This window comes from Ammospiza caudacuta, chromosome 1, assembly GCF_027887145.1.
Source record: "Ammospiza caudacuta isolate bAmmCau1 chromosome 1, bAmmCau1.pri, whole genome shotgun sequence".
In the NCBI taxonomy this organism is placed as follows: domain Eukaryota; kingdom Metazoa; phylum Chordata; class Aves; order Passeriformes; family Passerellidae; genus Ammospiza; species Ammospiza caudacuta.
In genome coordinates, this window is record NC_080593.1 from 153,869,944 (window position 1) to 153,882,447 (window position 12,504).

The following is a 12,504-nucleotide window of genomic DNA, read 5'->3' on the forward strand; positions in this document are numbered from 1 at the left end:
CGGAGGGATGGAAGGACAGGAAAAGGGAGAATTGTCACTGTGATATTTTATGAAAAATCCCTTCGCTGGGTTTTCTTTTCTTGGGAGGCTGGGAGGCTTCAGCTTCTTCCTTGTTGCTTTGGAATGTGATTTGGAGAATTGTTTATTCAGCATGTGAATTGTTTTAATTAAATGACCAATCCCAATCCAGCTGTGTCGGGACTCTGGTCAGTCACAGGTTTTTATTACTCATTCTTGTTTTAGCCTTCTGATGCATACTTTCTACTTTCTACTTTCTCTTTCTTTAGTATAGTTTAGTATATAATTTTCTTTTAATATAATATCATAAAATATTAAATCAGCCTTCTGAGAACTTGGAGTCAAATTCTCATCTGTCACCTCATCCTGGGGTTCAAAACACCACAACAAGGAATGGCTTTAAATTGACACAGGGTAGGGTTGGACTGAATATTAGGAAGAAATTCTTCCCTGTGAGGGTGGTGAGGCCCTGGCACGGGTTTCCCAGAGAAGCTGTGGCTGCCCCATCCCTGGAAGTGTCCAAGGCCAGGCTGGATGGGGTTTGGAGCACCCTGGAATAGTGGAAGGTATCCAATCCTGTGGCAGGAGGTAGAACTGGTCCTTTCAAATCCTCTCTACCCCAAACCATTCCATGTGTCCATGAAAATCACTTTGGGTGCTACCACTGCAGATATGGCTATAAGAATAATTCCAGTCTTGGGTGTTTATCCAATCCAGCTATTCTGATTTGAAGACCTTTGATAATTGTTGACCTTTCTGGGGTCTGAAAGTTGATGTTTAGGCCAGGTGTTTATATATCAAAAACAGTCAAGTGTCCACTGAGCTATCTTGAGTGGTAGAAGTCTGAAATCCCATCATGTTCAAATAGGTTTTGGGACAACCTGACCCCCTAGTGGGGCTGAAGTAGCTCAGCTGGGAGAGTGTTAGACTGAAGATCTAAAGGTCCCTGGTTCAATCCCGGGCTTCAGCAGACTTTTCCTGCACTTTTGGGTGGCCAGGCCTGGGCTCTGCACTGCAGGAGAGATCTGGACACCCAGGACAGAGCCCAGCCCAGGGCCAGCAGCACTGGGAGCCACTGGAGGGCACAGGAGCATCTCAGCTGTGGGGAAAGGAGGAGAAACTGGGCCCTGTGGCCTTGAGAGAGTGTGGAGCTCCCCTTCTCTGGCATGTTCCCAAGTGGGAATATGGGGACCTGGAAATGGTCCTGGGCAAGGGGCTGCTGTAAGTTCTGCTTGAGCAGGGCTTTGGAGCAGGTATCTCATGGAGGAATTTTGGGAATATTTTGGATCAGGAATTCCAGAATTTGGGAATTCCGGGATTTGGGAATTTTTGGGATATTTTGGATGGGAAATTCTGGGATTTGGTGATTCCCAGGAATATTTGGGATCGTAATTATTGGGATTGGGGAATTTTGAGAATATTTGGGATGTGGAATTCTGGGATTTAGGAATTCTGGGAATTTTTGGGCTGGGGAATTCTGGGATTGGGGAATTTTGGGAATCAGAAATTCTGGGATTTGGGAATTTGGGGATTTTTTGGAATTTTGGGACTATTTAGGATGGGAAGTTCTGGGATTTGGGAATTCTGGGAATATTTTGGAATTTTGGGATTGAGGAATTCCAGGTTTGAGTATTTTGGGATTGGAATATTCTGGGATGTGGGAATACAAGGATTTGGGAATATTTGGACCTCAACCAGTCTGAGCCAGTGTCCCTCAACCAGTGAAAGAGGGACAGGGTTTTACAATTCAAGTATTTTACCAAAATTTGTGATGTAAAGGGATTTTTGTTCCTTCCACTGCCTGTTCCCAGTCCTGTGGCATGGACTGCCCTGAGAAGAAGCAGAAAGGTTGACCCACCTTCGGTGTATGGCCAAGCAGGAAATCAAAACTGGGTTTGGGGAAATAGGAAAAACCCCTTATCCTTGAAAGTGATTTTTAGCATCAATCACAACTGACTTTGAAGCAACCCCTCTCCCTAAAATTTGTATTTTCTAAGTGGAAGGGCTCCAGTGTGTTTACCTGTTGTTTATAGGGAAAAATACTCTTGTTATCAGGGCTGAAGTAGCTCAGCTGGGAGAGTGTTAGACTGAAGATCTAAAGGTCCCTGGTTCAATCCCAGGCTTCAGCAGGGTTTTAGCAGTTGGAATCCATGGTGCATCCCTGGATGTGTCCAGGAAATGACTGGACATGGCAATCAGGCATCTTGCTTAGTTGATGAGTCAAAGCTTGGACTCTATCTTGGAAATCTTCTGCAATCTTAATGATTCTCTGGTTTTATCCTTGTGGGTCCTTCCAGCTCAGAGTACTCTATGATTCTCTGATTAAGTTTTCTACTCTTTCCTGACCATTTCATGTTTTTATCCTGACTCTTGTCAAATGATGGTGTTCAATGTGCAGACACAGCACCAAACTGAGTAACTCTGCTTTGTGTTTGCTCCTTTTGTCCCTTTCTTATTCCTGTTCCGTGGGAGAATGGACCAGAGACCAACACCAGAGACAGGACATGAAATGCCAGTTGTCCAAAAAGACAAGTGAGAAGCAGCAAACCCTTGATCTTCTCAAGATCAACCCCAATGCTCATCCAATCCCTTCTTCATAGACATAGGCAAAAGACAGGAACTTTTCTCCCCCCTTTTCCTTCTGGTGGTGCTCTAAAAGTCAGGGACATCAGGCTGCCTGATATCCATAAATTCCAAAAATACTTCCCTGACCAGGATGTGTTTAAAATAACTTTGGTGTATAAACCAAAAACATCATCACTTGCTTAAGCCTTGAAGAGATACCAGGGGTCCTGCTGGGCAAATATCTCTGCCGAGAGCCACCACTCAAATACACCTTAAATGCAACATCACAAACACACCACCTCAAACGCAACACCACAAACACAAAACCACAAATGCAACACCACAAACACAACACCACAAATGCAACACCACAAATGCAGCAGCTGCTCACCCAGGCCGGACCTTTTCAGACCTGATACCCTCAGGCAGGATCATCTGGCTCAGGGATGCACCAGCTGGAAATTAGCCTTTACTCCAGCTGTCTTTGCCTGGATCTAAATTAGGCCAGGAGCCTCCTGGTCCCCAAATTGGATCAAAGTGGGTCAGAACTCCCTGCAAGGTCCATGTGTGGGATTAAATGATATCAAATTTTGTGTGTGTCTTGGGCTTCGTTTTGTTATGAAAGCAGAGCTCAGGTGTTATGAACATCCCAAATATTGCCCTGAGGTTTAAGAACAGTTCACACACCATGGTTGTGCTGAGGGGCTCCGACCTCATTAACCCCCTGGAGAAAGGCAGCCCTGAGCCCCAAGGAGAGAGGCAAATCCCTTAAGGAGAGAGGCAAATCCCATACCAGAGACACCAACCTGATGGTGACCAGAATGGCTTAAATGTGACAATCTGTGTGCTCCCAGACAATGCCCAGACACAGTTCCCTGCATAGCAGGAGTCAGGAACAATTCCCAGGAAGTGGTTTGGATTTAATAGGTGTCTTTTTGAAGAAATGCTGCGAGATGAGAGAGATAATAATAAGAGATTATTCAGACTGGAGAATAAAAGGTTTGGAGATCTTAGAGGCCCTTCCAGAGCCTAAAGGGGCTCCAGGAGAGATGGAGAGAGACTTGGGATAAGGGATGGAGGGACAGGACACAGGGAATGGCTTCCCACTGCCAGCAGGGAGGGTTAGATGGGATATTGGGAAGAAATTTTTCCATGTGGTGGTGGTGGTGGTAAAATTCTGGGACCTATTTCCCAGAGAATCTATGGCTGCCCCATCCCTGGAAATAATTGGCCAAGCTGGATGAGCAACTTGAACAACTTGATCTAGTGGAAGGTGTTGATGGAGATGGTTGGAACCACAGGATTTTAAGGTCCCTCCCAACCCAAACCATTCCATGAATCTGGGATTCTCTGACTTCTGCTGGGGCAGCGAGAGGAAGAGGTTTTAGCCCTGCCAGATGGGTTTAGTCTCAACAAACAGGGCAGAGCAGTTCCATTTCCTTTGGCCACTCTAACACCCAGTGCAGGGGACCTGTTCCCCCTCCTGACCTGGTCTCTGCTCCCAGCCAGCACCAGGAGATGCCCAGCCAGAGCTGGCACCTTTGTGCCTGTGGAAGTGACAGTGATATCTGGGCTTGTTGGCCTCAAACATGAGTGTCGCAGACATCTTTTTCTGAAAATCTTTTCATTAGGATTTTTTCCTGCTGAGAAGCTGAGAGGCTTCAGCAACAAAATGTAAACAATGGTTATCTGCTGCTGTGGAATGCAACAGGTGCATCTGTGATTGGCCCATCTTGGATGTTTACAATTAATGGCCAACCACAGCCCAGTTAGCTTGGACTCTCTGTCTGAGACACAAACCTTTATTATTCATTCCTTTCTATTCTTAGCTTAGCTAGCCTTCTGAGATGAAACTTTTCCTTCTATTCTTTTTAGTATAGTTTCAATGTAATATATATATCATAAAATAATAAATCAAGCCTTCTGAATATGGAGTCAACATTCTTGTCTCTTCCCTCACCTGAAAACCCCTGTGAACACTGTCACACACGAGCTCAACACATGTGGGTAACTCCAATGAAATCGGTTTCAAGCCTGACCCACAGCTGTGGGAAGGCAAAGGAAAGATCCCCATTGGTGTGTCAGCATTCAGAAAATACAGAAATCCCAGAGACCACAATGTAGCTCTGAGAGGAGATGAGAGAAGTTTTATTTCCCCTCCTCCTTCTCCTGACAACTCAGTCCCCTGCTGGATGAAACAGCTTTGACGCAAACCTGAGCACCAGAAGTTGCCAAGTTTCCCTGGATTTGGCTGAGAGAAGGGTTAAAACCTGCCCGTGCTCCCGGGGATGCTGCGAGGGAAGGAGCAGGATGAATAACCGCGGTGGGCGGCAGGAGCGGGGGCGGCTGCCCTGCCAGCACCTCCTGCAGCCCCCTCGCACTCAGCTCCCTCCTCTCACCCCCGCTCAGACCCCTCCAGGGCCCCCACACCGATCAATCAGAGCGCGGCAGATCCCAACATCCATCTTTCCACGGGTACCTGCTGCAACCCGCAGCTCTCTCCCCCACAAACAGCTCTGCCCTTCAGCTCTGATTCTCTGCCTCTTATTCTGGTGATTTCTGCTTCTTTCTCTCAATGCTTTCAGTCCTGGTTTGCTTTTCCCCAGTCCTCGGGAACTTGCCTCTCCAGCTTTGCTGCCAAGAGCTCGGACAGGGATCCATCCTCACAAACCCACCCCGACCTCACGGTTCCAGAGCTGATGAGGAGCGTGAATAGAAAGACCAGAGAGATAAATACATAGGAAACACTCAGCAGGGGGTTAAAATCTTTTACTGCAGAAAGGAAGAAAAAGAGAGAGAGAGAGAAAGAAAGAGAGAAAAAGAGAAAGAAAGAAAGAGAGAAAGAGAGAAAGAGAGAAAGAGAGAAAGAGAGAGAGAGAGAGAGAGAGAAAGAAAGAAAGAAAGAAAGAAAGAAAGAAAGAAAGAAAGAAAGAAAGAAAGAAAGAAAGAAAGAAAGAAAGAAAGAAAGAAAGAAAGAAAGAAAGAAAGAAAGAAAGAAAGAAAGAAAGAAAGAAAGAAAGAAAGAAAGAAAGAAAGAAAGAAAGAAAGAAAGAAAGAAAGAAAGAAAGAAAGAAAGAAAGAAAGAAAGAAAGAAAAATAAAACCCAGGAAATTTGGATTTTTCTGACAGTTCTCATTCCCACAGAGTGATTTTGCTTTTGCTTTCTTTTTCATTGAATCATAGAATGGTTTGGGTTGGAAGGGACTGGAAATATCACATAATTCCAGAGTCAGGAGCACCTTCCACTCGACCAGGCTGCTCAGAGCTACTTTAATATATGGGTTAATTGCATGTCTGCTTTGTCCCTTGTTCTGCCAATGGCTGGCATGAGGAAAAGGCAATTCCCTTCCCCATGTCTCAGTTTCACCCCTCAGAAAACTGGGCAAAGTTCTCCAGAATCCTTGGGAAAGCACTCTGGGATGTGCCAGAGGGATCTCACCGTGGCAGAGACAGCACATGCAGACAAAAAAAGGCACTGCAGATTAATTTCCTAAATTACATGGCAGCTACAAGGTGAAGGAAAAGAGAGGATTATTATTTGCATGCCTTGGGAGCAGGAATCCTGAGATTACTGCTGCAGGCACAAAGACATTAAAGGAGCTCTTGGAGCTGTGCTGGTAACACAGGAGAAAATTCCCACTTTTGTGGGATGCAGCCCACCCCTGCTCACATCAGGAGAAGGATCCAGCAGTGGGAGGCAAGAGCTGCCATCCTGACCCTCTGACAGCAGCTTAATCTCGGATTTGCCCTCTCTCATGCCCTCTGAGCAGCTCAGGTTGGTCTCCAACATTTTGGTGGCTGAAGGTCGAGTCGACGTCTGAGGCACCAAATATTCTGAATTACTCCATAAGGATCCTGGGAATACCAAGGGTTTTACTGCTAAGGAGAAGTTTTACCTCAGAGAGCCTCAAGAAGAATTCCATGGCCTAGGAGCTGACCCTGTACATCCAGAGGGGAGTCCAGCTGCTCCTAAGGGCTCAGCTTTTCCAAAATGTGAGCTTATAGCTGGAAATCCATCCCTGCCTGCTTTTAGCAGTGGGAGTTGCCAGGATTTCTGGGAAAGCACAGGGTCTGAATTCAGCTGTGAAGATGATGTTGAAGGTGACTTATACAGAGTGAATGTGACCTCGAGCCAGGCTGGGAGAGCTGGGAATGTCCAGCCTGGAGAAGAAAAGGCTCCAGGGAGAGCTCAGAGCCTTTTCCAGTGCCTGAAGGGGATTCAGGAGAGCTGGAGAGGGACTTGGGACAAGGGATGGAGGGACAGGACAAGGGAGAATGGTTTTAAATTGACAGAGGGCCAGGCTGGATTGGATATTGGGAAGAAATTCTTTTCTGTGGTGGTGGTGAGGCCCTGGCACAGGATTCCCAGAGAAGCTGTGGCTGCCCCATCCCTGGAAATGTCCAAGGCCAGATTGGATGGAGCTTGGAGCAACCTGGGATAGTGGAAGGTGTCCCTGCCCATGGCAGGGAGGTGGAACTGGATGATCTTTGAGGTCCCTTCCGACCCAAACCTTCCCAGGATTCTGTGATTTATTCCATGTGGGCATCACAATGGTTCATTCACTCAGCTCATCCAACAAAACCCCAGAAAAAATTGAGTTAAGATTTCTGTCACTGTCTAAACTCTCTCTTAAATGGGGTGTGGACATGTGCCATGCAAAAAACCCACCCCCAAAATTAAAAACAAAACCAAAAACAAACAAACAAACAAAAGACCAAAAAACCAACCAAACAAAAAACCCCAACCAAACAAAAAGAAAAGAAAAAAAAACCATAAAAGATGAATATTCAATGGCAGCAACTGTCCAGGACTTGCTCTGAATATCAAACACTAAAACTGGAGAATAAAACAATACTTTTTGGACCCAGCTCAATTCCTCACAGGTACTAATGTAAACAGTCAAAATACCTTTAAAGGGCCTTGGCTTTACTATGTGTGGCTGATTAATTAAATACAATTGAGGTCATTAATGGGGCTGTTAACTTTTGGGGTTTTGGATTCTCCTTTCTCTTAGTTCTGAATACAAACCCTAATTTTATTTGTGACTGTAGGCTGCAAGTAGAGGAAAAGGAGAGAACATGAAGCACTGTTCATTCCAAGGGGAAGTAGCCTATTTAAATATGCAAATTGTGCTCAGAAAAGCAGAGAGAAACAGGATTGTTGAGCTTCCTGCTGTCACTTATTAGATATCGAGATTTTTTTAAATTGTCCTGCCCAGGGTGGGATTCAGGCTGGGACAGGAGTAAAAACTCTTCTGGCAGCTTCTGGGAGCATCCAGGAGGTGACAGCTTGGGGAGAGTTTGAAATTCCATACAGAAAGGTGGGTGGATTTCAGTTTGGTTCCTAGCAAGTATCTACAGCACTGAAAACATCCTTGGCAAAACTCGACAAATTCGGGAAAAGTATTTAATGTAAAAAAGATGAGGATCCAGTAGAGAAGTGATTTTAATTACTCTACAGCATGTAAGGCTTTAAACTACACTTAGATCAGATTTTTAACCTCCTTGAGTTGTCCACATGAGTTGAAAACTTCTCTTTTGCTTTGGAAATTGAATTTTGCCTTCTCATCCCTCATTCCAAGCAATTGGAAATGTTAGGAGAAAGCTTGACCTGCTGAATTGGTTGGGGTTTTTTCTTCATGGGGAAAAATAATATATTTGGGTACACTTCAAGTCCCAGACAAGCAGCAAAAGCATAAAATTATGAATTAAAAGACAGCAGGAGTAAATTAAAAAATTAGCTATATCCCTGTCCATGGTCAGAATATGCTGGGCAGATGTCCCATCAACCAGGAATTTTGGTGGAGTTGATTCCATTTTTCCATTTCTTTCACCCTGGCACGGGGAAACTCCTCAAGTCGTTTCTCATCAGAGCCTCTGCCTCCGGTATTTTCATGCCAGCCTGGTTCCGTGGGTGATGCTCTGCTCCAGTTTTCAAGCAGAAGTTCTCACAAATTGATGGAGGAGGCTTTGGCACCTCAGAGAAGGAGAATTTTAAGGAGGAGGAGGAGGAGAAGTGAAACGGGCTTTGGGAAACCATAAAATCTGCATAGAAAACGGCAGCAGCTTTTTTTGTTCCTGGGACTGATCTTCACCAGCTGCTGGTTTTGAAGTCATCAAAGATCCTGAAGGGTGGCCATGGATGTGCTGAGGGGAGCTGGGTTTGCAGCCACCTGAAAGCTTCCAAAAGTGGAGTTCACACTTTGCCTCAGCTCCAGATTTAACCTGCAAGCTCCATATTCTTGCAGCCAATCCTTTAAATAAAAACCAAGATCAGATGTACGTAAAATCAGGAGTAGAAAGCTTGAAAAATCCCTTGAGGGCACTTTTTTTTTCGGCTCAAGGTCTCAGATCATCACCTCTAACTTGAAACTTAGAACTGAAGTTTCTAAGTTGAGCTGCTTTTCTTTTTCTTTTTTTTTCCCCTTTTTTTTCCTTTCCAGCCTCTCAATATAGACAGTAGATGAAAAACTCAGTACCTTTTCAGTTTTAGTTCTTCACTGGGAAAAAAAACAAACTGTTGCTCAGGGTTTGGAATGTGGGGTCAGAATTCCCTGAAAAATAGAATTACACCTCTCAGCTGCCTGATAATTTTGGGGTAAAGGTGAGGGGCCTGCACAGAACCTCAGCCCAAGTTTATGGATGGCCTGTGGTCATCCATCAAAATGTGTGGATAGCTCTGGATATTTCACAAAATCACAGAATATTTTGAGTTGGAAGGGACTCACAACGATCAAGTCCTACCCTTCAGTGAATGGCCTGTACAGGGATTGTTGTCTCAAGTCTTCTTAGTGTCTGGCTTAGAAAGGAGCAATATAAAAAATAGAAATAATGTAGAAAATAGAAATAATACAGAAAATATTTTTCCTGTAAAGGTTCCTACTTTGGAAACACAGTGACACAATAAGATGATTTTTCAGAGGAGCAGAACCTGACAGCAAGAGAAAATATGTCCAGAAATATGATTTATCAGCCTGTGCACATGCTGATGGAGAATCCAAGTGACTTGATGGGGCTCTGAGTGACCTGGTGAAGTGGAAGTTGCCCCAGCCCATGGAGTGTTGGAACTGGATGATCTTTAAGGTGTTTTCTAGCCCAAACTCTGATTCTGTGATTGTATGAATCAGGGGCCAGAGTGACCTTTGAGAGCCTCAGCTCAGCTGAGGGAAGTGAGCCATGACTTCCCACATGGGTCAAAGGCGGAAGAGATGGAACATAAACTATTAAAAAACTATTAAAAAAAAAAGAGAAATTAGATAGATGTCAGGAGAAGGAGCCAAATCCCCACAAACACCTGCAAATGTGCCTACAGCCATCTGCAGCACAGATAAATCTGCATCAATCCTCCAGCAGCGCTGAGGAATTTGTCCCATTCCAGGGCTGGCAGCTGTCAAGATAAATTGTTAAAAGTCAGTCTCACACACTGCAGCAAATTAAACAGTGTTTGAAAATGTGAGAGAGAGACTTCCAGAGGAATATGCAAGAGATTCCTTAATCCAAACGAGCCAAACTTTGTGGACTGAATTGATAAAAATGTTAGGACACCTTTTTGAGCCGTTTGTCCCTCTCACCTGCCCACCTTTCATGCCCCTAGATCAGGTTCAACCCAGAAAGCACCTGAGAATGAAACTGGCATTTCACAGGATCCTCCTCTCTCACCTCCTCCAGGAGCTGCTTGTTTTCCCTTCCAGGTGAACTTTTCCCTCCCCACTCCCCCTGGCAGGTGGGCGGGAGGCACAGACAGAGCACGGCAGGGCTCTGGAATGTGTTACGAGTTATTCCCACTCCTTGTTTGAAGGGTTTTGCTGGCTTTGAAGGGTTCTGCTGGCTTTGAAGCATTCTGCTGTCACTCCCAGGAAACATCAGATCCCTCCCATGTCCATCTTTCCTGGAATTTTATTGCTGTAAGGAATAGCAGAACAGCTGAGATAATAGGCTGAAAATGAGATTAATAATCTTTTTCCCTCTCTGCCATGGCTTTTTATAAAATTGGGTGCTTTGAATCGTGGAGTTATTTAGGTTGGAAAAGCCCTCTAGGATCACTGAGTCCAACCACCAATGCAGCACTGCCAAGGTCACCACTAAACCAAGTCTCCAAGTGCCACATCCTCATGATTTTTAACTAATTTCAAGGATGGGGACTCCACCACTGTCCTGGGCAGCCTGTGCCAGCACTTGACAACCCTCACAGAGAAATTTTTCCTAATATCCAACCTAATTCTTCCCCTGATGCAACTTGAGGCTGTTATCCCTTATCCCATTCCTCCTTTCTTAGGAGAAGAGACCAGTCCCCACCTGCCTTCATCCTCCTATCACAGGGATTGTGGAGAGAAGATCCCTCCTGAGCCTCCTTTTCTCCAGGATGAGCCCCTTTCCCAGCTCCCTCAGCTGCTCCTGGTGCTCCACACCCTTCCCCAGCTTCATTCCCACCTCTGGACACTTTCCAGCCCCTCAATGTCCTTCTTATCATGAGGGACCCAGAACTGAACCCAGGATTTGAGGTGCTGGGTGCAGGGGGGTGATCACTGCCCTTGTCCTGCTGGCCACACTATTACTGATAAAATGATTTAATATGATATAAACTTTCTAATGATGAAACTTTCCAGTGAGCCCGATTATAACTGGGATTTGAGGGAATGGGGGTCTCCATGTGAATACAGGAATGGAATAAAGAGGGCTTTAAATCAATTCAAATTGCTGGACATTGATTTAGGAGTATCTTTTTCTTCTCCTTGCTTCTGTGTGATGGCCACTTCTCTTGCCAAAATGTGCCACAACCAGAAGCAGAGTCCATTAACCAAAAGTTATCAAAATGATCAAGAAAGTGTTTTAACACTTTTAGACAAAATCTTCACAACCAGGATTACTGATTTAATAACCAGGGTTATTAAACATGGCAGCACCAAGGCAGCAGATGTCTGAACACCTCTTGTTTTGGCAGCTGGGAGAACCAAAATAAACATTGAACCATGGCTGCCCATGTCAGAGTTTGGGGCTACCACCTCAAAATCAAAGGGTAATACAATTTCAAAAGTAGGTTAAACCCCTGAATTTTGTGGCTCAGCTTTTGACTAAAAAAAAAAAAAGAAGAAAATAAACCAAAAAATTAACATTTTTAAAAACTAATAGTGGAAGGAGAATGTGGAAAAGAAGGATTTGATTCATCACACCTTCTTCATCCACTTTGTTGTGTCTTATGAGACCTGAGCATCCTCAGAGGGATCAGCCACAGTGGCAACAAAGGGGGTTGTGCAGCAAAACGAACATTAGGGATGGGAAGGGAGTTCCCAGCAACCACATGGCAAAACTCTTTTCCTAGAAGTCCCCACAAGCCTCTTCTGGCATTTGTAGGTCTTTCTGGAGGACAGGAAAGAGCTCATTGGGAGCTGCCCTGTATTGACTGATATGAGCCTTGGAATTTTCACTCCCTTAACCAGTTTAAACCCCTTTCTTACAGTGCTGACCTCTGGCTTGACCACAAATTCCTCATCCTTACAACCTCCAGATCCACATCAAGATCAACACTCAACCTGGTTAACCTTTGCCATGATAGGCAAAATATTCCAAGTTTTTCTCATCTCCAGTACCCTCTCCCTTTCCAGAAAAATCCCCAAGTCTTTCCTGGCTATTTAAAAAGTTGTGTATCAAAGGTGACCCAGGATTTGAATCATCTGTTTTCCCACATGGTTTCCTAATTATTTACCTCATCTTGCAGTGTTCTGAGACAATTTGTCCTCTCCTCTCTAATCACTCCCTCCTCCCCATTTCCGCCCCATTTGGAGGTGAATCCACCTGAAAGTCCCAGGAGTTTCTCAGGAACAGCCTGCCAAGCACAGCTCTGTGACGCCGGTGCTGGCATTGTGAGGGCTGTGTTTTCCTGGATAGCATGACTGTTCCTAATTCTTGCAAATAAAAGGAATT

At 44.9% G+C, this 12,504-nt stretch overlaps 2 non-coding genes across 2 annotated transcripts; both read left to right on the plus strand.

The window, feature by feature from the left end:
- The first annotated feature begins 915 nt into the window (after positions 1-915).
- TRNAF-GAA (transfer RNA phenylalanine (anticodon GAA)) lies at positions 916-988 on the plus strand. Its single transcript has one exon. It is a non-coding gene; the product is annotated as a tRNA-Phe (tRNA).
- Positions 989-2,074: 1,086 nt separating this feature from the next.
- Positions 2,075-2,147, plus strand: TRNAF-GAA (transfer RNA phenylalanine (anticodon GAA)). The gene has a single exon. It is a non-coding gene; the product is annotated as a tRNA-Phe (tRNA).
- Positions 2,148-12,504: the final 10,357 nt, after the last annotated feature.